This window comes from Balaenoptera borealis (assembly GCF_965194805.1).
Source record: "Balaenoptera borealis genome assembly, chromosome: 17".
Taxonomy (NCBI): domain Eukaryota; kingdom Metazoa; phylum Chordata; class Mammalia; order Artiodactyla; family Balaenopteridae; genus Balaenoptera; species Balaenoptera borealis.
In genome coordinates this window covers 73,036,375-73,063,956 of record NC_138876.1, presented here as the reverse complement: position 1 = coordinate 73,063,956, position 27,582 = coordinate 73,036,375, and the positions used below count along the sequence as shown (strand labels likewise).

General features: G+C 37.7%; 1 long non-coding RNA gene across 1 annotated transcript in view; it reads right to left on the bottom strand.

Moving 5' to 3' along the window:
• LOC309615374 overlaps window positions 1–27,582 on the bottom strand; it is a 169,563-nt gene extending 141,981 nt beyond the window's left edge. Inside the window, exon 1 of the long non-coding RNA XR_014236781.1 lies at window positions 1,439–27,582. This is a non-coding gene — a long non-coding RNA (uncharacterized lncRNA). The remainder of the gene's footprint in view (window positions 1–1,438) is intronic.

Genomic DNA, 27,582 nt, shown 5'->3' with positions numbered 1-27,582 from the left:
CCATGAATATCCATTTCAAAAATCACTTTTTAAATGCTTTATCAAATCTGTGAAAGTTTCATACAGAGTGAACTAAGTCAGAAAGAGAAAAACAAATATCATATATTAACGCATATATGTGGAATCTAAAAAATGGTACAGATGAACTGGTTTGCAAGGCAGAAATAGAGACACAGATGTAGAGAACAAACGTATAGACACCAAGGGGGATCTTGTTCTCACAGCTGTAGAGAACAAACGTATGGACACCAAAGGTGGTGGGATGAATTGGGAGATTGGGATTGACATATATACAGTAATATGTATAAAATAGATAACTAATAAGAACCTGCTGTATAAAAAAATAAAATAAAATTCAAATCAAAAAAAAATCTGTGAAAGTTTCTTTCTTCTATTATATCATTATTTTTCATAACATGAAAACAGAGTGCTTAGGACTGCAATTCAAACTAAAGTACTTTTAGCTCACTTGACTCTTGGTATATCACATACTTAGGACCTTAAATAAATACAGTTCATACGTACATTTTTGACATATAAAGGGATTTCCTAGCATCTTTTTTTAATGTAAGTTGATTTGACAGCACTGATAGATGATTATGATAGTCTTAGAACTTAGTAAATGACTTATTAGAAATGTGAATTTCCTTTTAAAATAGAAATTTAAAAATCATTTAAACCATTGCAGGAAACATTTCTAAGAAAGTAACTGTTTAAAGATCCTAATATATAAACAGACAAAGGCTAAGAACACTCAACTGACACAAGAAAATATCTGACATATAAGTAAACACATAGAAAAATATTTGATCACGCTAATTCCAACTAAATTTATGTTAAAACAATGAAGTACCATTTTACACCTGTTAAGTTATAAAACAATATTTCAAAAACCATATTTAGTAATGGTTTGCCTACTGTGAATCAAATGCACATTGTTGGTGATATTGCAAATTAATGCAATATTTTTGGAACTTATTTGGCAATACATATTAAGATCCATTATTTTTCCTTATTCTTTGACCTAGGAATCCCAAATATCAGAGTGTATCCTAATGAAATAATAATGGAAAGGCTATTCGCATTGACGTTCATTGCCATATAAGTAACAATTAAAATTTCCAATGATAGCCAACTGTTTTCATATAATACTTCCATTCAATTAAATATTATTTAGCCATTAAAAAGTATAATTTAAAAGATCATACAGCAATATGAAAAAATGATAGGCATGTGATTAAGAGTAAAAGGCAAGATTTATCACAATATCTATACTATCATTACATTTCTGTGCAACTTAGGCTATATGGAAAAGAACCAGAAAGAAAATTTGATTTTTGCAAGGGTGATATTGAAAAAACACTATGTGCTTTTGGTGTCTGCTGCATTATCATGCTATTTCTTCATAAAAGTGAAAGAAAATCACGCTTAGTCTTACTCTGTGGAAGGGAGCAGTACGGAGCTGGTTCTTCAGCTAATCCTTTGGCGTCAGATTTATTTGGTGTGCATTATAAAGCTTTGGAAATAGGTTCTCTCCAATTTCTTTCTAGTTTTATTATTCCGAGATTCCAAATGATCTGAAAGAAAGAGTACAGAGGAAAGTCTCTGTTAATTGAGGAAACTCAGTTTTTCCTAACAGTGAATTAGCCGCTGAAGAGAAGTTTTAAGAAGATCCTGAAAGCACAGGAAGATAAACTTCATTTGAGACAACCGTAATAGGTACCATGTGTTGGGTGCCAACAATGCAACAGGCACTGAACTTGTACTTTACTTTTGTTGCCTCATTACTCAAGACAATCCTATGAGTTTATTTCTCCTTGTTTTCTAGAGGAGTAGGTTGAGGCAGAAAAGAAAATAAGAAATTTGCCTAAAGTCACAGAGATCTTATTGGCAGGTGCAGAATTTGAATTCAGATCTATCTCCCTCTCCTGTCATGTTCTTTGCATCATAATAGGCTGCCTCCCAGAATGGTTTCATTTCAGGGGAAATTTTCCCAACTTCAGGGGAAATATTTCAAAGCCAGTTACTGTACCAACCAATTACAAGCCAACAAGGGTCCCCGGGGTCACTGGAGTGTCCAGTCCCAGTTAGCCCTGGGCTAACACGCTGCTAATGTCGACATTTTCTGTGTCTGAATGTAATAGACCATCATTTCACACCCTTGGGCATTCACGGATGGAAACCACTCACAAATTTCCAGCTCCTCTAGGCACAGATGCAAAGTTTGAGGAAGTTTATTTTCTCAACTCCCAACCTCTTCATTCTCTATGTCCATCCCTATGTCCACTGTTAAAACTTGAGCAGTCAAGTTTTAACAGTAGTCAGACAGTTATTCTAAAGGAATAGGTGTTCAACGGTGAAATCTCAGGCAGCAGCCAGTTAATCGGCAAGGTACTAGAGGAAAGCAAATGTTATTGCAATTCCTGAACTCACATAATTTAGGTAGCCTCATGTTCTTCCTTAGAATACCATGGGTTCTCTTTTCAACAGATAGGAAAATCACTTATAATGCTGTGATCGGGGGAAAACATGAAATGAGATATGCTTTTTTAATTTTTAAAATTAGGGAGGATTCGAGCAAAGTGAGAACAAGCTCATTTGCCAGAACACTAGAACAATGGATTACCCCAGGAACATTCTACAGAGATAGCTTTAAGTCATAAAACTATTACTGCTAAGTGTATTTGGAACTATTTGAAGGAGAATCAAATATAAATAGTCTCAAAAATAACTGTGATACGATAGTACATAATTATATATCAGATTAAGGGTAAATAAAACTTTGGAGGAATTTTGAAACTCAGAAGTTGAGGGCAGCCACCTCTTCCTTCAACACGGTTTTCAATGCTATTGCCAGAAATAAAACTGATGAGCATGGCTCGGGTCCAGTGCAGCAGTTCTCATACTCATTTATGCCTATGCGTATATAAATAATAGTACTTCATGCATATATAGGAATTTACTTTTATATGCATGACTAAGTCAGCAAGGACATGGTTTTTTAAATGCATGTATAGCCAGATAACTAGAATGCTTTAATTGCAACCTATAAACTTTAAATTAACACATATTCTGTTCCTTTCTGTATTGCTCAATGTAGCATTCCTTTTTAAAAAAAAAAAAAAGATTTTTTTTTGATGTGGACCATTTTTAAAGTCTTTATTGAATTTGTTACAATATCGCTTCCACTTTATGTTTTGGTTTTTTGGCCGCGAGGCATGTGGTATCCTACCTCCCCGACCAGGGATCGAACCTGCACCCCCCTGCATTGGAAGGCAAAGTCTCAACAACTGGACTGCCAGGGAATTCCCAATATAGCATTCTTTATCATTTACATTGTTTCTTTTAGCTATGAATCTTCCTCTCCTCTTTGGAAGCCTGCATGTTTTAATTAATGGATATTATTTTTTAGAGCATTTCTAATTTACAGAAAATTAGAGTGGAAAGTACAGAGTTTCCACATATGCCCTCACCCATCCCACTCACACACACGTTTCCCCTTTTATCAACACCTTGCATTAGTGTGGTACATTTGTTAAAATTGATAAGCCAATATTGTTACATTATTATTAGCTAAAGTCCATAGTTTGCATTAGGGTTCACTCTTTGTATTGTACATTCCACGATTTTGATGAGTATATAATAACATGTATCCACTATGCCCAAAACATCCCTAAGCCTACATATTTTAATGGAGCAATCTGCCTCTCTCAGCTGGATATTGGCTTCCCATGAGTGATGACATTGCATCCAAGCAGGTAACATGTTGAGCCTTTACAAAGTAATGAAGAAAAGTCAATAGAACTCGAAATATTGGAAAGGTCAACACCTACTCCAACTCTTGCTGGGAAAACTGCCAAGCTCATAATAATACTGTCTTTGGCTTGCTCAAGAAGGAAAAGATGATGCATGTATCTAAGATCTTTGAATGTATCACTGTTTGAAATAAGAAAGAAATTTTGCCTACTATAGTTAAGTGGGATAAAAAGAACTGAACATAGTATTATTTGGTAGACTCCAAAGTTCTAAAAGTTGGTTAGCAACACCCAATGCATAATATAGTGCCCAAAGGTTGATATTGTTCACTATGAGTCTCCTGAAAGGTGAAAAAAATTTAAGTGACACTGCAATATTACAACAGCATAGATGGAAAAGGTTATCTGAGAAGACAACAGTGATGTAGAAAGAGCATGCTCCAGACACTAGGTAACCATTAACACTGCAAGTATGATTAGTAAATTTATTTTTATGAATTTATGTTATGATAAGGAGAGCCTTGCAAAAAGAAAAAGGAATATATGATCAATTGTTGCACATAATCAAGGTTTATACCCCCCCCAAAAAAATGCTGATGAGTTGATAGGTGACAACACTACATCAGATTAAGCAAAAGAAGGAAAACTTCTTTCCTTGGGGAAAAATAATCCTGACTTGAGAGACTGATACTGTGGTGGACCGGCATTCAGTTTCATAACTTTCTGTGTATACCCCCAGGCGACTTAACATTGCCAGAGAAAACCACAGAATTATGTCAACTGGACTCACCGCAAATTATGAGACCTCATATCAACCACTCCCTGCACATTGCTCAGAAATCATTTTAATTTTCCACTCCCTATTTCATATTACACTGCAACCGTATTAAAACCTTTGCAATTATCTTAGGACTTCATCCCCAGCCACACTGGGCTGATGACATTGTCACTTCACGTAGAAGGTGGAGACTATCCAGTTAAAGATTCTCCACAGCCTCATCAACCACTCTCCCTAACCCCCATCCCAGAGAAACACACGTTAACTCTTCCACACCAGTTCCCTCTATCCTTGCCTATCAATCTTTCTCTGAGATTTGTTCTATCTGCCATCTCCCCTTTATTGTGTTTTCATTCTCTCCCTCCTCACATACCTTTTATCCTATGCCTAGACACTTAATCAAGTTTCTTTCATTCCCTCAAAAAAGTTTGTTCATCTTTCAAGTTTTCATTGTACGTTGCATGTACTGAATCTTTAAAGAAGCCCGTAAGTAGTTGATCAGGTAATTATATACTACATATTATATCAATACATTATATATTACATATGAATTTATTTTAGAAGTTGCCTGAAAATAGGCTGGAAATTCCCCTGCCTGACAGACGAGGAGATGAAGGTAGTGAACCATCAGGATGCTCCAGTGAAATGGAACCCACAATGATTCCCCAAGATATACTAGCGAATATGGATAATTCTCCGTCTTTTTCCAATACCTTAGAAATAGAAATCTCAGATCCCGTTCTGATCTCATACCTTACAGTGACAGTTTCCTAAAAGCCCATTTCAGGTCTCTATAATTGGCGTTTGAGACTCATCAGGAATAATACTTCACACCTACCCACTAGTAAAATCAACATAGAGATAAAATAGTCATAATAGAAGTGAGTTCTTCCATTCCAGATGTACGTAAGCATCTTTCCAAGGCAAATATACTAACATACCAGATCCTAGAGAAGAGACTCAGAGCTGAGATTACTGCTCAAAGACTGATACAGAAGGTAATAAATTATATCAATGTTCTCCTTCCTTCAATCCCACTTTTGAGTTCCTCTGCCCCTTCTATTAGTCAGACAAAGTAACCCATTGGCTGTGAACTGCACAATGCAGAAAGCCATAAATAAGAGTTATTCCCATCAGACAGTAAGGTCTCATTTCAGAGAGGAGGAAAGCCATAGACACAATCTGTCTCTAATATTTATGCTGGATGCTGACAGCTGGTTTCATTGTCTTTGGAAAATTGAATCAAAGGCAACAATAACAATTTGGTACGTGCCAAGTGCTTTACATGCATTATCTCATTTAATTCTCATAACAGCCCTACAGCATAATATTTTTATCCCTATTTTACAGATGAGAAGGGGAATTTCAGTGGGTAGTTTTGCAGTCACCTCATATTTGGGTATGCCAAAGCCAGAAACATTTCAGCAATGCTGTTCTCATATTACATAAAAATTATAATGATTAATGATTATTGATTGCATAGTCCATGCCAGACACTGCTAAATTTCATTTAATCCTCACAACAACCTAATGGGCAGGTACTATTTTTATTTCCATTTATAGCTGAGTAACTTGCTCAAAGTCTGTATAAGAAGAAAAGCTGTCTGTTTCCAGAGTCCTCACCTATAACCACTGTTAAATACTTTGAGGATCTATAGAATATACATCTTGGGAAAGGTCATCTGTCTGGCATGGTTTCTTGAGTGTCCAGTACAAAATTTGGAAAACATAAAACCCAACATGACAAGTTTTTTCCCCTCAAATTCAAGTATTTCCAGAGAAGATTGAGAATAGATGAGAACAGTTCTCATAACATGGACATCAGTCCTGTTTACTCCTGAATGGGCTCCATCTCAGGTACTCTTCCCCGCTTCATGAAGAAGCAAATTTTGTAAAGAGAGATGCCAAATCACACCTGAACCTACTAGCCTTTTGCCTCCTATGACTTGGACTTCCCATTTCCCCTGACTAGAGCTAAGTTCTGCATTTAACTTGATTTCTTCAAAACACGGCTGAAGCCACACCGTCATGAGTGGGTCAACCCAAATCCCAAGACCCTCCTCCACGCTACTAACACTATTGTGAAATCCTAGAACACTTCACAAGTAAACCTGATAGCAATCGTCCAATAAATATTGATGAATGAATTTAATGAGTTTTTAAAGTGCATTTACAATGCCATTTACATCCTTTCCCAGTGTTTCAAATCAGCTGAAATAAGATTTATTGAGATACTCCCAATCACCATTCAACATAATTCTAAAACTTACCTTTCCTTGTTTGTTATTACAAACTTTCAGATTTCTATAGAATATTTTCTCTGTTCTTTCTGGGTTCCCTAACATATCCTAGTTTAAATGTATGGTTCCAGAGTAGTGCTAGGGTTTCATATACTCTAGAGAGCTTCCGCATTTAGGGATGCAGGGAACGTAAGAGATGCCTATAACCCAGATGGCACCAATAGTACTTGATCTTTGCTTTGGCCCCTGCTGCAGTGGAAACCGGTGGGGCGTGAACACATCTGATAGAGGGAGTCACTTTGGCAATTCATATTATAGGCAAAGTTGCCACCAAAGTCCTCTTCAATGAACTATTCTGCAGTGTCATCCCAAAGTACACTGACTAGGTTACTACTGAAAATCATCCAAAATCATGATATTAGGATATAATATTAGGCAACAGCCGTAGTTGCAGTGAAGAAGTACTAGGAAAAGAGAGGAACCACACCCACTCTCTGCACATTACGGTGGCTGGCAGATATTAAAGAGGTTTAGTTCGTGAAGTAAGTTTTTGAAGAACATAAGGATGTCCCATAAATAATACAGCTGATTATGGTGAATAAAAATAGTGCTATGCGCTACTTGTTCCCTATTGCCAATGGAATAAAACACCAAAATATTTTTTAAAAGTTCAACTTAGTTTAAGCAACCACACTTTGAGGTATGTTAATGGGCCTGAAAGTCAGTTAAAAATACGCTTAAAGTATTTTATAATTCTCAATTCAAAAGGCTATTAGAGGGATTGTTTATTTATTTAAGCACTCAAAATATATGTTTATTGTGTGCCATGTAGATTCTAAATGCTTTACAAAGGTAACTTATTTAATCCTCGTAACAACCCTGTGAGGTATGTACTATTATTATCTCCATTTAAAAGATGTGGAAACTGAGGCACAGAGAAGTTAAATAACTTGCTCAAAGTCATACAGGTAGTAAATGTTGGAGCAAGCTTCCAAACATTGGCTCATAAGGTGGATTCTGGGCTCTTTAACACTGGTCTATGCTCCTCCTCCATTATGAATGCATCTTATGGTTTAAAGTGATGAATGCTCGAAGACTCTGAGGACATAGAAAAAAATATTTTTGCCAGTTATCAAGTGTTTATTCCACAACAATAACATGACAGACACCACACAAGACACTGGGAATATCATGGAAAGCAAAAGAGATAAGGTCTTTACCTTTGAGGATCTTATCTTCTGGTGGGAAATATAACCCACTCGAAACAAATAATAGCTAAGTTTAATAATAGGGGTAGAACAGGGTGCCAGGGGCACACCAGCGGGGCACATCACCCAGACTAAAGCTAGTATGGGAGGCTTCCTGGAGGAATTCCAAGAGAAAATCCAAAAATTGAGTGAGAATTATTTGGGAAAACAAGGTACAAGAAATAGAAAAGATGGTAAGGAAAGTGGAAGACCAGTTAGCATGTTCCAAGAGATGGAGGAGACTTTTTTTTTTGAACAAATAAATTCAGTCTGGCTGGATTGTAGAATGTGTAGTGGGGCATGGAGGGAAATAAGGCAGGCTAGGGATGAAAGAACCAGATAATACAGTGCATTTTAGGTCTTTTGAAGGAATATAGGTTTGTTTTTTATCCTTAGAGCAATGGGGTATCTTTAAAAGTTTTAAAGCAAGAGAGTAATATAATCAGATCTGCATTTTAGAAAGACTCTTTGGACGCAGTGAACAGATGAAAAATTATAACTCTGAAAACTAGGACCAATGGCTTGACCATTAATATAAAGTTGAATGGAAATATCACATGATATCGCTTATATGTGGAATCTAAAAAAATGATACAAATGAACTTTTTTACAAAACAGAAATAGAGTCACAGATGTAGAAAACAAACTTACGGTTACCAGGGGGAAAGTGAGGGGGGGATAAATGGGGAGATTGGGATTGACATATACACACTACTATATATAAAATAGATAACTAGTAAGGACCTACGGTATAGCACAAGGAACTCTTCTCAATACCCTGTAATGACCTATGTGGGAAAAGAATCTAAAGAAGAGTGGATATATTTATACGCATAACTGATTCACTTTGCTGTACACCTGAAACTAACACAACTTTGTAAATCACCTATACGCCAATAAAATTTTTTTAAAAAAGAAACGTTTATGAACTATCAATAATTTTAAAAAATATAAAGTCAAATGGAAATGAACTAAGCTGCGCAGGCACTGGCTAAACCACGCTGGGCCACTTGAAAGAGCTTAGGAACATGTCCTCCTCACATCCCACTGCTGCCCCTGGTTGCAAAGCTGGACAGTGGTGCAGGTGGACCTCTCCTGTATGGCCTTTTGCACCTTTTGCAGCAGCCAGAGTGCTGTTTGCCTCTTCCTTGCCCATTATCAGTGCCTCTCCATTTAGAACCCAGGAGGAGAGTACCTCTCTCAGGAAGCAAATAGCAAATAAAGAGGGGACTAAGGAGGCTCCACATTATACTCTGGGAGGTGAAACCTCCACTAGTAAAAGACTGAAGTCGCCGAGACAAGTGAGTCATACAAGGGAGTTTTTTTAGGCTCTTTAGCTATTTAGCAAGTCAGAAAATTAGATAGTGGGCATAAGACAAAATATCTCTTGGTTCAGCCAAGTCACAAATATATACATATATACATATATATGATTATATATATATATCCCACTTTTATGTGCATAGCATTTTAATCTATGGTTGTAATATATCTAAGGTGTGACTTGGCTGAACCAAGAAGTATAAATAGAGAGATGGGGGGGCAGGGCAGAGGAGCAGTTATGGGGTTAATTGTATATCTAATGGTTGTCACAACAAAAAGTAACTACCATCTATTAGTTCACTGGAGTTCACAAAAATATTTCACCAACTATTAATCCATTGACTTACAACGTATCGCTACAAATATACTATGCAAAACCCTTACAACATATGACCCTTACATCTTGAAACGTATACATTAAGAAATACATTCTGCATAGCCTAAATTGCCAATCTGTTTTGCTTTTTGGAGAAAAAAATTATTAGAAAGTGGAAGGTGTTAGGAAAAATGAGCTAAGAAAGATCACTCTTTTGGGGGCTGGGGGTGGGCGTATAATGCCTGAAAGGAGAGACAAGTGTAGGGGCGCCTCTGGCTCCCAAGTGCACGAGCAAGATGAGAGTCCGCGGGCAGGTCTTCGCGCCGCTCCCCTAGCCCTCCTTTCAGCCTCCTATACCCTCTAGTTGTCTGTCTGGTCCAGTGAGACTCAGCTACCTACTAAAAACCAAAAGGAAAAATAACAGCTTTCTTAAAGGCGTACATCTATATTACTCTACCTTTCTAAATCTAGCACTTAACACTAGTCCGTTTTAATACCCTAAACTATGTCTAATCCAATGAAATATTGTACTGCATATACTAAGATGCAGTCTCCTTGTTGTTTTATGTTTCTTCAACTAATAAACTAGTCAGATACATTGATAACTCGTAAATGTACTAATGTAATATAAATTGTTGTTTGGAGCACGGATATCATACATTACAGATTCAACAATGTGTTTTGTCTATAAACTATGCGCTAGTTTATTCCTTCCCTAAACTCCAGTAAATACAGAAATAAAAATAAACTCCAGATACTGGCTCTTACTTAAATTATGAGTCTGACATGCTTGAAAATTCTTTCCTTGGAAGGAAGGAATGATATAGGGATGAGGGAAGAACAAAGTTTGTCCAATGAAACCAGAAATAAATTACTCTGAAGAGGAGTTCCTCAAATTTTCCTTACAAGTGAGTGGATGTGACATATCCTTTTAGCTGGAAAAAGTTTATCAGAGGTAAAAGTAGGAGAAAGGAAAAAGAAAAATCTCCTCTCAGCGCCATATTTTGAAAAGAACGTAACCCTTGGGAAAGTTGATAAAACATTTTAACCTGATATCTCAGTCGTATGAATGGTAACAGCAACAAGTAATAATCTACCATCAAAAGGTGGTGGTGAGAAGGGAAACCAACCCAACGCTTAAACTGACTTCTCCAGAGACTGGCAGCACCCTGGTGTGGTTGGTATGAAGGTGGATACCTCTTTTGGAAGAAGGAGGGGAGAAGATGCCGGAGGTTTGCCGTGCCAAGGAGATTTTACTTTATCCTAATCCAAAGCTATGTCAATTTACAGGAAGGCAAGCAAACTCTTGTTGCCGTTTTTTAAACAAACAGTATCATGGCAGAAGATGCTTTTATACATGTGCATTCCCTTATATCCAGCCACAGACGTTAAAAGTCAGTCTCATACAGAACATGAAGACAACATTTCAAGCACAACACATCAGTTTATTCAAGAGGTTGTGCACAAACTTAGGTACTTCTTTAAATTTCCATATTCACAACTTCTGTTACCAGCATTTTACCGGTTTTTTAACTTCCTCGTGTTTTCTTCTTAACATTTAGCATTCTCTTTTCCCTAATCATCCAAAATCAGAAGAAGAACATCTAAAAAAGAAGTGAGATCCTGCTGGCCCTCAGGATGGAAAACTTGCTTATTACCTGTGTGCATAGTAAAACAGAAATGATCTCATGCAGACTTTTAAAGTCTCTGAACACACTGCAGCTTTCTTTTCCCAATGCTTGGGTTCATTACTTACAATACCTTAAGATATTGAGAGTGGGAGAAAAAAAATGGGTCACGAATCCAATCCAATTTGAATGCCTCAATTTATGTCTCACCTCAATCACTAAATATCTAGGTGATATTGGGAACCAATTTGAAGCAAATCTGTAAAATGGAAATCATGATGATACTTGATTTATGGACATCATGAGGTTTTACATGCAGATCAGAGCAAACAATGTCTATAAAAGCACTCTGTAACATGCAGGGTGATATAATTATCAGATATTATTATAAATGAATGAGCCTTCATCTATGATGGTAATCCTTAAGAACGACATGCACTTCGAGCTATTTATCTGGCGACAGTGTTGGTTCAACTAGAGTCACCCACACTGTCTAGTCTTTCTATGACAGGCCAGAGTTAGAGGTAGAATCTGTATTTCGGACCAGTCTCCTTATGAAGCCATCTAGCCCAGAAAGAAGTCTACTGCAGTTAGAGTCTCAGCACAATGTTCCCCCGGCTTTGTCCCCCAGAGGACCATCTTGTGCTGAGAAGCGCAGTGCCTTAGGCTGTCTTGGGAGACCATCTCTGTCTTATGGGAGATTCCAAAGGTGGTGTTTTCCTTGACTGGGTCAGGTCTGGTAAGATAATAAGCTTCACATTTATATAACATAGTTTCAGTTTCCAGCAACTTTATCATCTCTCTTGATACTCAAAACAATTCTGTGAAGATATCAACCTATTATTACTATTCTCATGTTATAAATAAGGAAACTGAGGCTAAAATTAGGTGTGTGATTTGCCCAAAGTCACACAGCTTGTAAGTAGCAGAGCTAAGAACCAGACCCAGGTATTTGGATTCCAGGTCTCTATTTTTACTGTAATGCCCAAATTTCAGAAACTTGCACAACCCTCTCTTCTGAGAAGAAGAAAAGAAACCATATGAGTTTTGGATAAATGTCACTTGTAAGAAAAATAGGTTGAAGTGAAGACATTGAGTCTATGACAATAGCCTTGTCTCAGAGGTGCCATGGGGCTCTGTATCTCAGGATATAAGGTATCCAGTGAAGACTGGGAGAAATGCCTCACTCCTACACAGAACAATAACAAATCTGCATTCCAGGAGCAGTAGGGATCCTGCTAGCATGTTACAATGTCAAAACTTCAAAACCTGCCTGGCAATCTGAATCCTTAGACTCTGAAAGTAACCAGATAGTGCTTGCCTCCTTATGATCACTCTCAACTCAGGAGTGTCTGCAACAGATTAGCCATACTGGGGGAGGGGAGCATTAGCTCCTGCTAAACACCCATCTTCGCTATATGCTTTATTCATGTGATATTTATAATAAGAAAATGTAGGTGCAGAGAGAGCCTACATCAATAACTTGCCTAAAGTCACTCTTCCGACAGGTGGCAAACCCAGGATTCAAAACCAAGCCTTTCAGACTCCAAAGTTCATGATCTTTCAACTATAGCTACCTTCCAAACTCTTGAAGCAACAATTTAGTCATTAACTCTGGGAACTACCCTGAGATCCTTCTCAATTTACAGATTCATTATTAACATGGATATTAGGTATATGAGTCATAAACATGGCTGTCTTTTATTGATTATCAGATACTTTGTGTATTTTATTTTTAATCTCTTCAACAACCCTCTATATCAGGCCACTTTTTGTGTAAAGAAGCCAAGCATCAGAGGCAGAGGGAGGTATGTTTCACCACAGCACACCTCTGAGTGCCAACACACCTACCCCAATCCCCCACTATCTAGTCAAATGGCTCTTTCTTCCCCCGCACTTGCCTGTTTTTCATGCCAACAGCAAACTAAAAGGAATAACTCTGTAGTGTTAAAATACTGTATTCTTAATAGGTTCCATTTTTAGGTCAGCTGACTCTCGTTTTAGCTAATAGAATGTTTTACTTTTGCACTGTGCTTTGAGACAATTTTATAGCAAAGATTTTGCTTTTATAAAACGAAAATAAGTTAATATGTATTTAAGATCATGTTTTTGACAAAGGCAAAACAAAGGACAGATCCTAAGTCTTATAAGACAAATATAACAGCTGAAGTCATCAATAGTTTAGGCAATAAAAGATTGGATTCCCCAAAGGAAAATATATATATAATGAGTTATTTTTAAAAACCTTGTATGTGTGCCTGCTTTAACAAATCACCTCTTTGCATTACTACCAAGAACCTAAATTTTAAATAAATTTAATCATTTCTCACTAATCTATTTAGCTTTATAAATTACATTCAGGTTGGTTTTTGCTTTGCTTCATTTTATTGGAATAAGACGAAGTATTTTTTTTTTTTTTGCAAGCAAGCTACAAATCCTGAATGAAAAAGGGTTGGTTAGATTAATACTTAGACTACGCCTAAATCTTCTCATATAAGGTAGAACTTTTTAATAATTTGAGTGCTTTAAAAATGGAAGAGGCTTCATAAATACACTCTATCCCCAAGACATATTCAGATAGAAGATAGATGGTCATTTGGATATTCTAAAGGGGATTTAAGCATCTGATAGAGAACTAAGGTCCATTTCTAATCTAACAATCCATGAAATTCTATGAAATAAGTAAAATTTTAAGTTGTAAAAATATGTATCCCACAAGTTTGCTAACATTATTAATTGTCTATCTTTAGAAAAACAGTTTGATTTAAAATAACCATACTGTGGACCTCACAGCTGTGGCCTCATATGGGACCAAGACAGGATTTAAAGTAGCTGAGTTTTATAGTCTTATTATATTTCAAGAGGATCCATTCGATCCTAGGTTGCATATACCTATAGCCATCCTATAAAGCATCACGTTTAGAAAAATCAAACTTTTCTGGGACCATGCCTCAATGGCCCCCCTTTTTCTTCTAACTTGTCAACACATTCACCATTGCCGGCATTAAAGACAATTTAGCAGCAGGTTTAATATTGCAGCATTTCTGAAAGTTGGTCAATATTGGAAGAGAGACAAGAAAAGGTGATGGAATTTTCTCATCTATGCTACCTAGGTATAGTGTGGGGTGGCCTGAATGACTTCCCAATACCCGCTCCAGTCCTAGTTCTCTGTGATATTCTCTCTGCTTTTAACTAGCAAGAGCAGCTGAAGGTGGAGAGACCTGTATTCATTCATTTGCTCATTCTTTTTTAAAAAGCCATGGATTTTATGTGAAAGGAAAGACAGACAAAAAGAAAAGAGAAAAATAGGAAGGAAGAGAGGGAGAGAAGTGAGAAGCAAAACAAGAATGAAAAGGTAAGAGATACAGGTACATCATCGAATGGACAAAAATCCTTGATTCCTGACTAGCAGAGCAGCACCAGAAAGCTGCATTCCCCGATGCCATTCAATTTTTGCCTGAGCATACTTAGGGGAGCCCTGTTGAGATGTCAGGGTCTGCTACGCAGCGTACGTGGCACACTAAAAGATATTTGGCGTGAAGACGATGAATTTTCAAACTAGTTCAAGAGTAATTGAAAATGGAATTCTGAGAAAAGCTAACGTGTATCCTTATCTCCACATAAACACATCAATACTCATTTTAAGCCTGCCAGCTATCTCTCTGCTAGGAAACACTCAATACTGCTTCTTGTACACTGAGCAGATCATTGAGTTTTCTCTCGAAAACTAATAGTACAATCATTTGCAACAAGAAATTCTTCTTTGTCTGATGAAATAGTACCATCCCTGAGCTGCTGCCTTATAATTCTGGAGACACAGGAGTTCAGCCTATGAATTTCATACCCATAAGTGGAGCTCAGACTCAGGCCATAATATCACAGACTGCAGCCGCAAGGAACCTTAGAGATCACCCGGTCGAACCCCATTATTTTGTAGGTAAAACAGTGAGCTCTTAAAAGCCATGTTAATACCCAAGTTGCCTGTTACTTTTATTTTCAAAATTGACTGTTCTCATTTTTCTTAATAAGCAAGGCTCCACATTTCTAGAAAAAAAACTCCCCTTGGGGTAGCAGTACATCTCTAGTTCTAGCCTGATTTTTTTTTTATCACAAATATGTTTACACATTCTGCAGTTAGAGGAGGCTGCTTACTGGAAGTCTGGTCCTACTTAGAGCAAAGGTAATGACTTGGGAGGAAAAATTTTACAATTCTGCTCCAAGTAGCTAAGACTATATCACCACAAAGAAGCAGGTGGAAAGACACATAAGAATCCTTTATCTCATTTGCTCTTTCTGCAATCCAATGAGATGAGTATAATTTTTCTGTTTTACAGATGAGAAAACCGAGCCACAACGTCAATGAACTACTCCAAAGAAACATAGAAGTAAGTGGGAGATCTGGAAACTTAAACTACTCAAAAGAAACATACAAGTAAGTGGGAGGTCCTGAAACATAAACTTGCAAGAAATAAACAAATTCCTGGAGGAATCAGGTAGTGATAGGATCAAGCACAAGTTAATGGAATTAACCATGGAAGAAAGGAACAGCAGTCAGGAGAACAGGGAGTGGAGGTACAAGAGATTTTCTGAATTGAAGAGAAAGAAGTTGACAGTATTATTGCCACAGAGGCCCTCAATGTTCTAAGTAAATCAGGAAAGCTTCTCTCTCAAGTGTAAAAGAAGTAAGAATAAGACTGAGGACATAAGAAGTAGAGAAATGGATTGGAACTGTTGCATCCAAATGTGATGTAACATCACAAAAAACAAGACTGAGGATAGACTGAATCAATTTCTATAGGACCCAATTAGTATGCTTTTATGACCTTCTCTCCAATTGGCAGGACAAGAGCTGGTAATGCATAGTCAGGCTGCATTAGATCCCAGAACTGGCACACCAGGTCCACTGCAAGACTGAGAACACACAAGATGACTGCCCTCTCAAAACGTCGAGGTTTCATCAGGGGTCATGGGACCTAGAGTAGATAGGGATTCAAAAAATTTCAAAAGTAAATCAATAGCCCCAGGGAAAAGGAGTTTTAAAAATAAAAAGTAAATATCAGGTTATTTGGTGTGAAAGGATATTCAAGGGACAACTTATAAAGATTGGTGAGAGAAGGAAACACTGACAATAATCCTACTGATATAATAATTATTATAATGGATCTTAAGATATTAGAGATAAACCATTCTAGGTGGGGATGCGATCTCATGGGAATAATCATAAAGTGAAGGTGAAGATGAGGAAGTTAAGAAAAAAAATCAAGTATCCAATAATTAAGTAAAAAATTTTAAGGATGTTGACAGGAGCTAAAGTAGAAAGGCAAACTATAAGCTGAAATTATCAAGATGGATGAGAGTGATAGAAAGTAGTTGATGAATAACAATGAGGATAGAAAGAAGCAAGTAAAATGGATAAAGGGTGTCCAAAATATAGTAAAGGGTTATTTATATTAAAATTATGTCACAAAGCAAGTGTCAATGCAACTCCTCTTCCAAATGCAATAAATATAGAAGCCACATTTCCTAAAAGGGGGACATGATGGTGTCAGGAAATTCTTTATTAAGATTAGATTTTAATCATCTTATTCCTTCCTTCATTCTAAATATTCCTGGAACACACGTGCCAGGAACTGTCCTAGGTACATGGTATACAATAGTGGTCAAAACAGATACGATTCTAGTACTCAGTAGCCTAAAGTCTTCATTGTAAACATGTAAAAGGCTAGCGAGATAATCTGTATAACATCAAATTTAAGGTTAAACCAATCGGTCTCTCATTTATAAATTAGTAAACTAAGATATAACTAAGTAGTTTCAGAGCCACAGCTAGAAGCCAGGTTTCTGTGTTACCAGCCCAGAGCTGTTAGACTAAATTATGCCAAATCACTCAGTACCATACCAAGCTTGGAAGAGATGTTTAAAAAAAAAAGTGTTGTTTTCATAATTCTAAGACTCCTTCTTTACAATCACTGCTTTACAACCTCCTCCTAAGCTCTGCTTTTCCCTAGATGCCATGTCGCTTGGAAAAGACAAAGAGTAGACTGATTTGAGATTTCCCTATTCTCCTTTTCAGTTCTTATCCTACAATGAGAAATTACCACTCAATGGGTGGTAAAAATAGAAAGTCAGAAGAACAGGATAAGAATCTGACAAATTCTGGGCATCCTTTTTATTCCTCCATAGTGCCTAATAGAGTGTCTTTTGCAAAGTAGGTAATCAATAAGAATTAATTTTATTTTTAATTATGTGTCCTTTCAGTAACATGTAAATTTAAAAATTAAATGCTTAAAACTTAGTTCATGAAAAACTATATAGACTTTTAACTTTTACATTTAAAGAATGGTTTTTCTGACTTTTAGGTTTCATAAATATTTAAGGCCCATATGGTGTATATGCAATATGTGTTTCTGAATCACCACTATTGGAATTAATATATCAGCGTAGCACATGCTGACATTTCTACAGTTTTCGGGTACATACTGTGCCTGACTTTTCCCACCCCAGGACAGCTGTTGAGAAGCAATGGTAAACCACCTAGACGTGTTCTACACAATATCCTAGACCAGAGAAAATAATTTGAAGACTCATACTATCTCTGAAAGAAGAGACTCTCTCCTTTAACCCTTTCTATGGGAGCCAGAATATCATCACATACAAAACGTGGTCTTTTATTGACAAGAGGTGGACCTGACGCAAAGGCCATCAGCCAAATGCCAGGACAGCACATTCTTCCTACAGGTGCCCAAGCAGGAGGCATCCAAAGCCCAAAGGCAGTAGAAGGAGTCACAGCCTCTTCCCAGTATCCCAGCATTGCCATGGCTCTGCCTCACCCCTCATACAGACACACATTCACACACTCCATGTTTGACCCTCTCGTCTACCAGAGGCACACACTTTTCTCCAACAACCACTGCAGAAGTCAGAGCTCCAATAGTTTTCCTCTATGCTTTACCTGTAAACACAGACATCCACAACAAAACACACTTCTGCAATAAAGAAATCCATCATTATAAGCTTAACTGTCACAGGAGCTGGGCAACTGCTTACATTTTAGTGATAATTGAAAGACAAGAGGGGGAAGGGTAAGCTGGGACAAAGTGAGAGAGTGGCATGGACACATATACACTACCAAATGTAAAATAGATAGCTAGTGGGAAGCAGCTGCATAGCACAGGGAGATCAGCTCGGTGCTTTGTGTCCACCTAGAGGGGTGGGATAGGGAGGGTGGGAGGGATATGCAAGAGGGAGGAGATATGGGGATATATGTATATGTATAGCTGATTCACTTTGTTATAAAGCAGAAACTAGCACACCATTGTAAAGCAATTGTACTCCAATAAAGACGTTAAAATTTTAAAACATTTTTAAAAAAGAAGATGTGGCACATATATACAATGGAATACTACTCAGCCATAAAAATAATTATAGCATGAATAATTATTTTATAAGATCCTTTAGATCATATAAAATAATTATAGCATTAATAATTGTTTTATAAGATCCTTTAGATCATATACAAAACATGTTTATAAAAATTATATACATTATATTTATGTACTCAGTACTTGATCTACTATAATAATCTACTTTTAATAAATGTCTCTTTAAGTTTTTAAGGAAAAAAAAAAAAGAAAGAGAAGAATATGGTTGAGTCTACAGTTTGAGTGTCTCTCCCTGGTTGATTGAATAGATTATAGTTCTATCCCTAGAATCTTTCTGTGAAAGAACAAGCGTACAGAATCCTCCTTCTCGTTCTTGGTAGTTAACTTCATTCTCCACCTGGAGAAAATCCCACCCTTCAAAATCTCTCAAATATCCCTTGTTCAATGAAGTTTTCCTTAAAGCCTGTGGGAAGAATTAATTCTTCTGTAACTATGCTAGTATATAGCACTTTGCACATGATATTAAAACACTTAAGACTTTGCATAATAGTTTGTGTGTGTTCCTATTCTAATAATTAGTCATCACTGTTTCTGTGCTTCCAAAGTGCCTTCTATGTATACGTCGGTGTAACATAACTCGCTGTGCTGTGATTTATCTGCTTTCACATCTGTCTCTTTTCCTCCCTCTTCCATCTACCCTCACAAGGTGATCTTGTTGAGACCAGGACAGAGATTGTAGTTAATTTATCTTGGCATCTGCCATTCGGTCAGCAAGCAAAGACTTCCAAGAGACTAAATGTTGTCACTGCCCTTGGGGTTGGAAGGGCAATGGAACCCCAGCCTGTGTCTAGTCTACCTGACTTCTGCTAACCAGTTCCAGATCAAACTTCAGTACTTGTTGCCTTTGCTCCTCCCCCTTATGATCCTTGGAGAAAAATGCCTTCTTGCTTCTGGTTACAGAGTAGTATCTATAACCACTTTGTAAGTGTCACCCTTGATATCTCCTTCTTAAGAACCGTGATTGGTATATGTCTTCTGACTTGGGCCATACTCTCCTGATCAAAGCATCCTGTGTTCTTTGTGGCTTCTCTGTCTTGTTTCCTTTGGCTGCTCCACCAGCGTCTGTTGCTAAGCCTGCTTTTAGGATCTGCCAGCTAGAATACCCAGCTTTTTGCTTCCTGTCTTTTCATGTTTCCTTAATCGACCACAGGACTCAAAGAATCTATAGTCTATTCTCACTTCTTTTTTATTACTCTTATAAATGTTTTCAGCTCTAAGAGTCAACGAGCATTTCACAACTTTATCCCACCTTATTCTCTCTCCAGAGCACCTGCCCTCACCTGCAAAAGAACTATCTCCTACCTTCACAATAGCCTCATTCATACATTTATGGTGTAAATTTGCATGTTAGGGAAAAAAATCTCTTAACTGCTTCCTTTAAGCATTTTAAAATACATTAGATTCTACATTGACAATTCCACCATTCTTCCTAGATTCTTGTCATGGTAGGAGCAGGGAGTTTGGAATCAAAGAAATACAAGTGGAACCCCAGCTTTGTGATCTTGGTCTTAAGGTATTTATTATTGAGGCACCTTCAGTGCCTCAGTAAATTTGGAGTAAAAACACCTAACTATCATGTTGTTCTGAAGGCTCAAAAAGATTATATGATACATGGTAGGCACTCAATAAATGATAACTATTTTTAGTAAAGAAAAAGCAAATCTCCACTTATTGGATGGGGATACTCAATATGTGTTCATAGGAAGTCTGACGGAAAAAAAATGATATTTAAAATCAGTTTCATCATAGTGGCCTCCAAATCCAACACCTTCAATAACATTTGTCTGAATGTGAGATGCTTTATTTTTCATTTTTATAAAAACCTTCTGCATATGAAGAGACTATTTGGACCATTTTATGAAAGACCAGGGAGCCTAGAATGAACTATTTGCTGAAACTGTCTGCATTTCTGAGCCCTGCACATTGCTGTGTCTCTGTAAATAGCGGTGTTACCATCACTTCTGCCTAGAGCAAAGATTTAACTGCTCCATAAAGATGGCAGGGCCAAATAAAAGCTATTTCATTAATTCAGAAAATAGATTACTTTTGAGCCAAATCTCTGTCATCCTGATGAGAGACCGAGCTTGAAAACACAGCCACAGATCTGCTGCACACTCACAGTGCTTGCTACCCAGCTACGGACACAAAGAAAACACCATTGATTTTATGATCAATAAAATGAATACTGAGGGTCAATAAAATTAGAATGATGACAAAGGTCACATACTGGTTCTCCAACTTCTTGTTTGATTCTATTGTGTTCAAGCATTTAAACTCAACAGTTCCCACAAAGAGCACTAAGGTGAAGATGAAGAGACCCCCTACTGAAGGAGGGCGTTGGCAATCTTGAATCTTATTGGATGTCCACCAACGGAAAAGATTCTGACAATACTACCCCCTAAAGTGTACCTATTCAAAGTGTTTTATAATTCACATCTACTCCCTGCCCACCTCTCATACTATATCTGTTGTACAGAGTAAACCCTGGACAGATACTTTCAAAAACCCTCCCTGAGTGAGAGCTTCTCATCCATTCATTTATTCATTCACTCATCAATATTCATTAAGAGCTTCCTATGGGCCAGATACTAAGCTAAAGCTGTGGATACAGTGAAGAATAAAAAAGACACTGTCCCCGTCCTCCAATAGGGGCAATGGCATCACCTTACAATAGAGTGCTAGGAGTCGGTAAGGATGGAGGGCTCACCAATGAGGTATCTGAGAAAGCCTAACGTTTTCACTGAAACCTGAAGAATGAACAGAAGGTAGCCAAGTGAAAGGGGAAAGTTGAGAGATGAGGCTGGAGGTAAGAAGAAACCAGGATTTTTAACTCATGCTAAAGCCTTTAACCTTTATAATAGAAGTAATGGCGGGAAGGTCACTGGAGAATTGGGGTGGGGGCAGTCTGATAAGAATATTGTTCTAGGGACTTCCCTGGTGGCTCAGCGGTTAAGAATCCGCCTGCCAATGCAGGGGACACGGGTTTGAGCCCTGGTCTGGGAAGATCCCACATGCCACAGAGCAACTAAGCCCGTGCGCCACAACTACTGAGCCTGTGCTCTAGAGCCCGCGAGCCACAACTACTGAGCCCATGTGCCACAACTACTGAAGCCCATGCGCCTAGAGCCCGTGCTCCACAACAAGAAAAGCCACCGCAGTGAGAAGCCTGCGCACCGCAACGAAGAGTAGCCCCCGCTCGCCGCAACTAGAGAAAGCCCATGTGCAGCAACGAAGACTCAACACAGCCAAAAAAAAAAAAAAAAAAGAATATTGTTATACATTTTTATTATATTTTCTGATTTTCTCATCATAAACATGTATATTGATTTTACAACAAGAAAGTCAGTAAGGAGTAAATTTAAGTTGGAATTAATAAAAAGAAAGGGAAAATAATAGTAAGAAAGTAAGGCTGAGCCAGAAATCTCTTGGTATGTTTTTAAATGTATATTATCATAGTCTTACTGGAGATAGACCATAAGTTTAGCTCTGAACTTATAAGAAACCAATGAAAAGCAGGAAAATCCGTTAGTTTCTTAAGGCACAAGGTCCATGAACAAGAAGGCCAGAATGGCTAGAAAGGAAAAAGTGGGGAGAAAAAAGAAGAGAAGGAACTAGAAGAGTAGGTGGTAGGTAGATGGTGTGACTCCGGATTTTATGCTGAGTGAGATAGAAAGTTCTGTGTGGTTTCGAGCTGTGGAGCGAAGTGACTTATTTCCAGGTTAACAGTTCACTGTGGCAGCTCTGTGGGGGACGGACTATCCCAGGGAGCAGGAGAGTCAAGAGTAGAAACAAGGACACCAGTCCGAAAACGACTGCAGTAGATCAAGAGGGAAATGACGGTGGCTCAGGGTAAGAGGGCAGTGGTAAAGATAGAGAAATGTGGTCTGACTTAGGAAAGGTGGAGCTGATAGGGTTTGCTGATGGATGGGTACGGGGTGAGAGAGAAAGGGGAATCCAGGATGGCTTCTAGTTTGTTTGTTTGTTTGTTTCTAGGGAATGGGTATATCATTTACTGAGACAGGAAAAACTGGGAGGATTTGGCAGGGGATAGGTTTGGGGAGGGGTAGGAAATCAAAAGCTCTGTTCTGGACACGTTAAATTTGAGATACCTTTTGCACATTTGTCTGTTAAAAGAGGCTTATTAACAAAGACAAGTCCCTATTTCATGGCATGTCAGGAAGTATGGCAAAGTGAAGGAATTTGGTAAGAAAGCTGAAGAAATACCTTGATGCTAAAAGGCTCTCTTCTAAGTATAAAAGTTTTCTGAATACCATAGCCATTAGCTTTATTTGCCAGAACTTGGCAATCCTGTCTCAGAATTCTGGGTTTTTCAGATCTGAGAAGCTTCTGCAGGGCCCCTAATAGAGTTCCTTCTCTGTCCCCTTCTCCACTCATGTTCATTCAGATCATTCTAGAAATGTTTTCTCTCCCTCACTTCCTGCAGCCCTCCTATACCATCCTATGCTCAGCCCTGGAAACGTTTCCTTTGAGGACTAGGGATTCAGTTTTGACTCTCAGGGTAACGTTGGTGCTAAGACTTTACTCCTGCTCTCAGGAAGGAGGATCAGACCTTTGGGAAGTAATCCTGAAATAGTTATCTCTGGGCCCTGCCCAACTATCACCTGGCCAAACAGGTTGCCTCTCAGGAATTCTAAGGCGCTGAACCAAGCCCTTTGCATGGATCAGAATTACAGGGTTGGGTTTTTCTATGAGACTCAAACAAGATGATGATTAGAAAAGCAATTTTAATGAACTGTGATGTTATGTCTCCTCTGTTGAACCCAGAATAGCTCAAGAACCCCAGATTCTTTATTCCTTCAGCAATTATTAACAATGTGCCAATCACCAATATGTTTCAAAGATGTTTTATTATAGAAAACTCACAGACCAATAGGAGAGACATTCACAAGATGTACTTGCAAAAAGAAGTGTGTATCGAAGTGCACAGAAAACCAGAGGATAGGGTAGCTCCCTCCTCCTGGGAAGGAGGTGACAAAGAGGCAATGTCCCCTACAGGATGTGAAGGAGAGCCATTAAAGAATTTTAAATATGATCAGTTTGAATGTTAGGAAATACAGTGGCAGCAAGAAAAGAGAATAGATTGGAAAAGGGTGAGAAGGGAGACCAGGTAGAGGCTATTATAACATTCCATGAGAGAGATGGTGATGATGTCTGAACTAAAACAATTATCCCAGGGATGGACGGGAGAAGATGGATTCTTGAGATATTTACATGGTAAAAAAATTTTTAAAAGACCACTTCCTGCCTATATTTCTGCCTATTTAAATATTCAGAAAAGGGGGAGAAACCATGCACGATGAGAAAGATTCTGGCTCCAATATGATCTTGGCTATAGCTTTCAAGATGTAATTTATACATTCAATGCTTTAGTTTGAGTTTTCCATGGATATTTAGCCCTGCTTTCTCCCAATGCAAATCCATTTTCCTTTACTGAATTTCTTCAAATGACATCATGAGGGAGACTCCAAACAAGTCCAGCAGAAAAGACTTTTCCTGAGAAGAAGGGCCAATAATACCATAACGTCAAAACTCTCCAGGAAGATTTAGATGCGTTTCCTGGATGATCGCTTAAATGAGATATCACCTGCAAACTGCAGAGTGCCTGGCACTTCAGAGCTACTCAATAAATTTTAACTATTTTGCCATGAAGGCTTAGTCATCAGCACTGATCACAGGCTTTCTCTAGATGGTTAATTAATCATCAAGTATTTCAAGCAATATGTATTTGTTGAATATGTACACAGCTCTCTGCAGGCGTTACTCTCTGCCACGTAGTTTGCCTGGAGTTGCTCCCTGGCCCGCAGAAACACTCTTTGGAAACACAGCATAAAACAATAGGGAAGGAATCAGCCTAGGAATTGGGAGAACTGGTTTGCAGCACAAGGCGGGCATGATGTTAACCCACTGCACTCACTTCACATTTGCGGAAACTGGTAGCGCTCCCTGCCTTATTCGGTTGGTTAGAGGTGGAGCCAGCCCTAGAAGTAGGGGCTCCTGACTCCTTGACCAGTGCCTTTTCTAAGACACCACATACATATGAGACCCAATCACCCTGGAAGGCTACCACGTGGTCTAACTTACTTCGCTGGACAGTTGATACTACTGTGGTAAGTTACTTCCTGAAAACCTCAAACAATTCCTTAAAATGAGGTCAAGCAGGTCAGATAGACCAGCTCAGTATAAACTCATACCTGCTAATTCACAGGCAGATGCTGTCATGCCTTCAGACACTGCATACATATCAGAAACTGGACATAAGAGATAGTTTGGATTCATTGTGATTCGGCGGTTTATTTTCCCAAATATATTTTTCTAGATTTCTACCTAAAAGACAAAAGTAACTGAATATATAAGTACACACACACACACACACACACACACACACACACACACACATCTTAAGCTTTATAGGTAAAACCAGTAGAATTCAGCGTTTTCTACCAAGAGTTCCATTGTTATTCGGCTAGGTAAAATGAGCTTTAAGCTCTCCAAGAAATTCATCTGTGTTTTGCGTCTGCTAGATACACATTTGAACAACCCAAATATTGAGATACATTATATATGAACACAGAACTTCTGCATCTTCAGCATTTCTGAATTCGTAGCCTTGAAAACTAAATTAAGAAAACGGAATTTATTAGCAATGTTCAAACCCATTAATTAATTAGTATTCACTATCTCTTTTGCAAGTAAGCAATTTTATCTCCATTTGGGGGATGAAGATGAAGAAATTAAATCAAAGTCAAAAGAACTATACTGGCTCACCTGAGATTTAGCTCCAAATAAAACTCAAGATCTAATGATTATTCGGCTAATATTTTGGCCGCTGACATCATAGTACTAATCTGAAAGAATTCATATAAGTGTCCTTATTGTTTCTTTCCCTTTGTTCCCCACAGTGACCCTCAATCCTTGATTTTGAGCAGTACTACAAACAGTAACGTACATCCAAAAGCATAACTTCCAAGGTCATTTGTATCTTTGAAGCAAATACCTGGTGTGATCTCCAATGTTTAATTCCAATCCAAAAGCCACTATATTAAACTTTAATATTCTATCTTTCATATTTTCATCATTTACCAGATCATTTTAATCACCAAAATACTGCAAATTTTAAAGTACTACTCTATCTTTTTTAACCTAATTTCCTCTGAGTTTTTAGCTCAATGAAAAGAATTCTTAGATTACTTACATTAAGGTCTTTACTTTTTCAGAAATAGCCTTTTATATGAGCAATAGTCATTTAAAGATTTTAACATAAGACTCTTGAAAGAAAATTAATGTTTCAACAAGAAACTATAAGAAAATAGAAGGATTAATTTAACTGGAAGTTAAATGTTTTCTAACTTACCACTTATATTTTGATTTTTGTACTTGATATTATTTATAATTTTCAAGGTGTTCATCAGTATTAATAAACTTTTACAGTTCCAATTAAAATAAGGATTACCACTCTCATGATAAGAAAACTGAAGCAGAGAATTATATTCAGTATACTCATATCTAGAATACTCCATGCAATATAGATAAATTACCAACATACGCTTATTTTTCCTTTCTTTGAGAATTAAGCACTAAATATCAAACATTTAATAAATGCAATATAATGAATCAAGGGCTTGAAAGAGTTAATTCTGCTACAGAATGATGCCTAACCTCAATAAAGAACTAGCCCAAGCCCTTGAAGGTTCAGATTCATGATTTAATTGGCTTGATTGTGCATTAGGATGTGAAATAGGATAGCAAAAAAAAAAAAAAAAAAAAGCTTTCTTAAAATAAATATTAAAGAACTGGGAAAAGAAGGAAAAAGAATCATCAAATCCCCAAATTAAATATCTGAGAAGCAACTGCCTTTGCTACTGCCTTTGCCCAATTTCTCTGTTTCACAGTACAATGCAACATAAAATGCCATTTCATGTATAGATTGGTGTATAAGTAGGTTTGGTCCCAAGCCCATCAGTTCACACACCCATGTGAATAAAAGGCAGCCCAAGTCAACATCCTGGTGAAGGCACTGGGGGGGAAATGAACAGTCTGAGCCAAAGAATAGAGCCTTCGAGAGGAGTATATGGCAAAGCATAGGGGCTTTTGCCCCTGTGACAGAAGCCTAACGTAACCACAGGGAGGAGAATATAAAGAAAGATAAGTCTGGGGAAATCCATGGTGATTAAATCTTTACTTCTGCCATGAATGATTATGAGGAAAATAAATCATGTGAGATATTCCTGGTTTAAGAAAAAGACTACAGATTCTGGAAACAAGCTTATCTGAATTCTAATCTGGATTCCAAAATGTGTTAGCTGTGTGACCCTGGTCAGGTTATATAACTCTCCAGAGTTTTCTCATTTCTAAAATGAAGAAAAATTAATACTTACCTTGATGGGTTCTGGTGAGAATATATGAAATAATGTGCTATAAAAGAGCCTGGTAGGACGTTCAACATATAGTAAACCAGACTAAATGTCAGTTCCCTCTTCTTCCCACCTTCCCTTGGTCTTAAAGATCAGGGGACACAACAGACAACCTCTCTTACAATCCAACAATTCTGTCATCTCCCAGGCAGTTCAGATTTTTGAGTCCCCTTAATCTCTTGATCCACCTATACAAGTATATTTCCTAACTAGAGACATTGTAAAACTGCAGAATTATTTGTCCTCGTTTGTTTGACTTCTTTTGATGTTCTAAAAAGTCCTTGATAACCATGTTTATGTGTGTCTGCATTCCAACTTTAAACTAAGGCCATTCTCATATCTCAGCAACTATGCCTACAATCATTTGTCATCTCTCTCTCTCTCTCCCCTTACATACACACACACACACACACACACACAC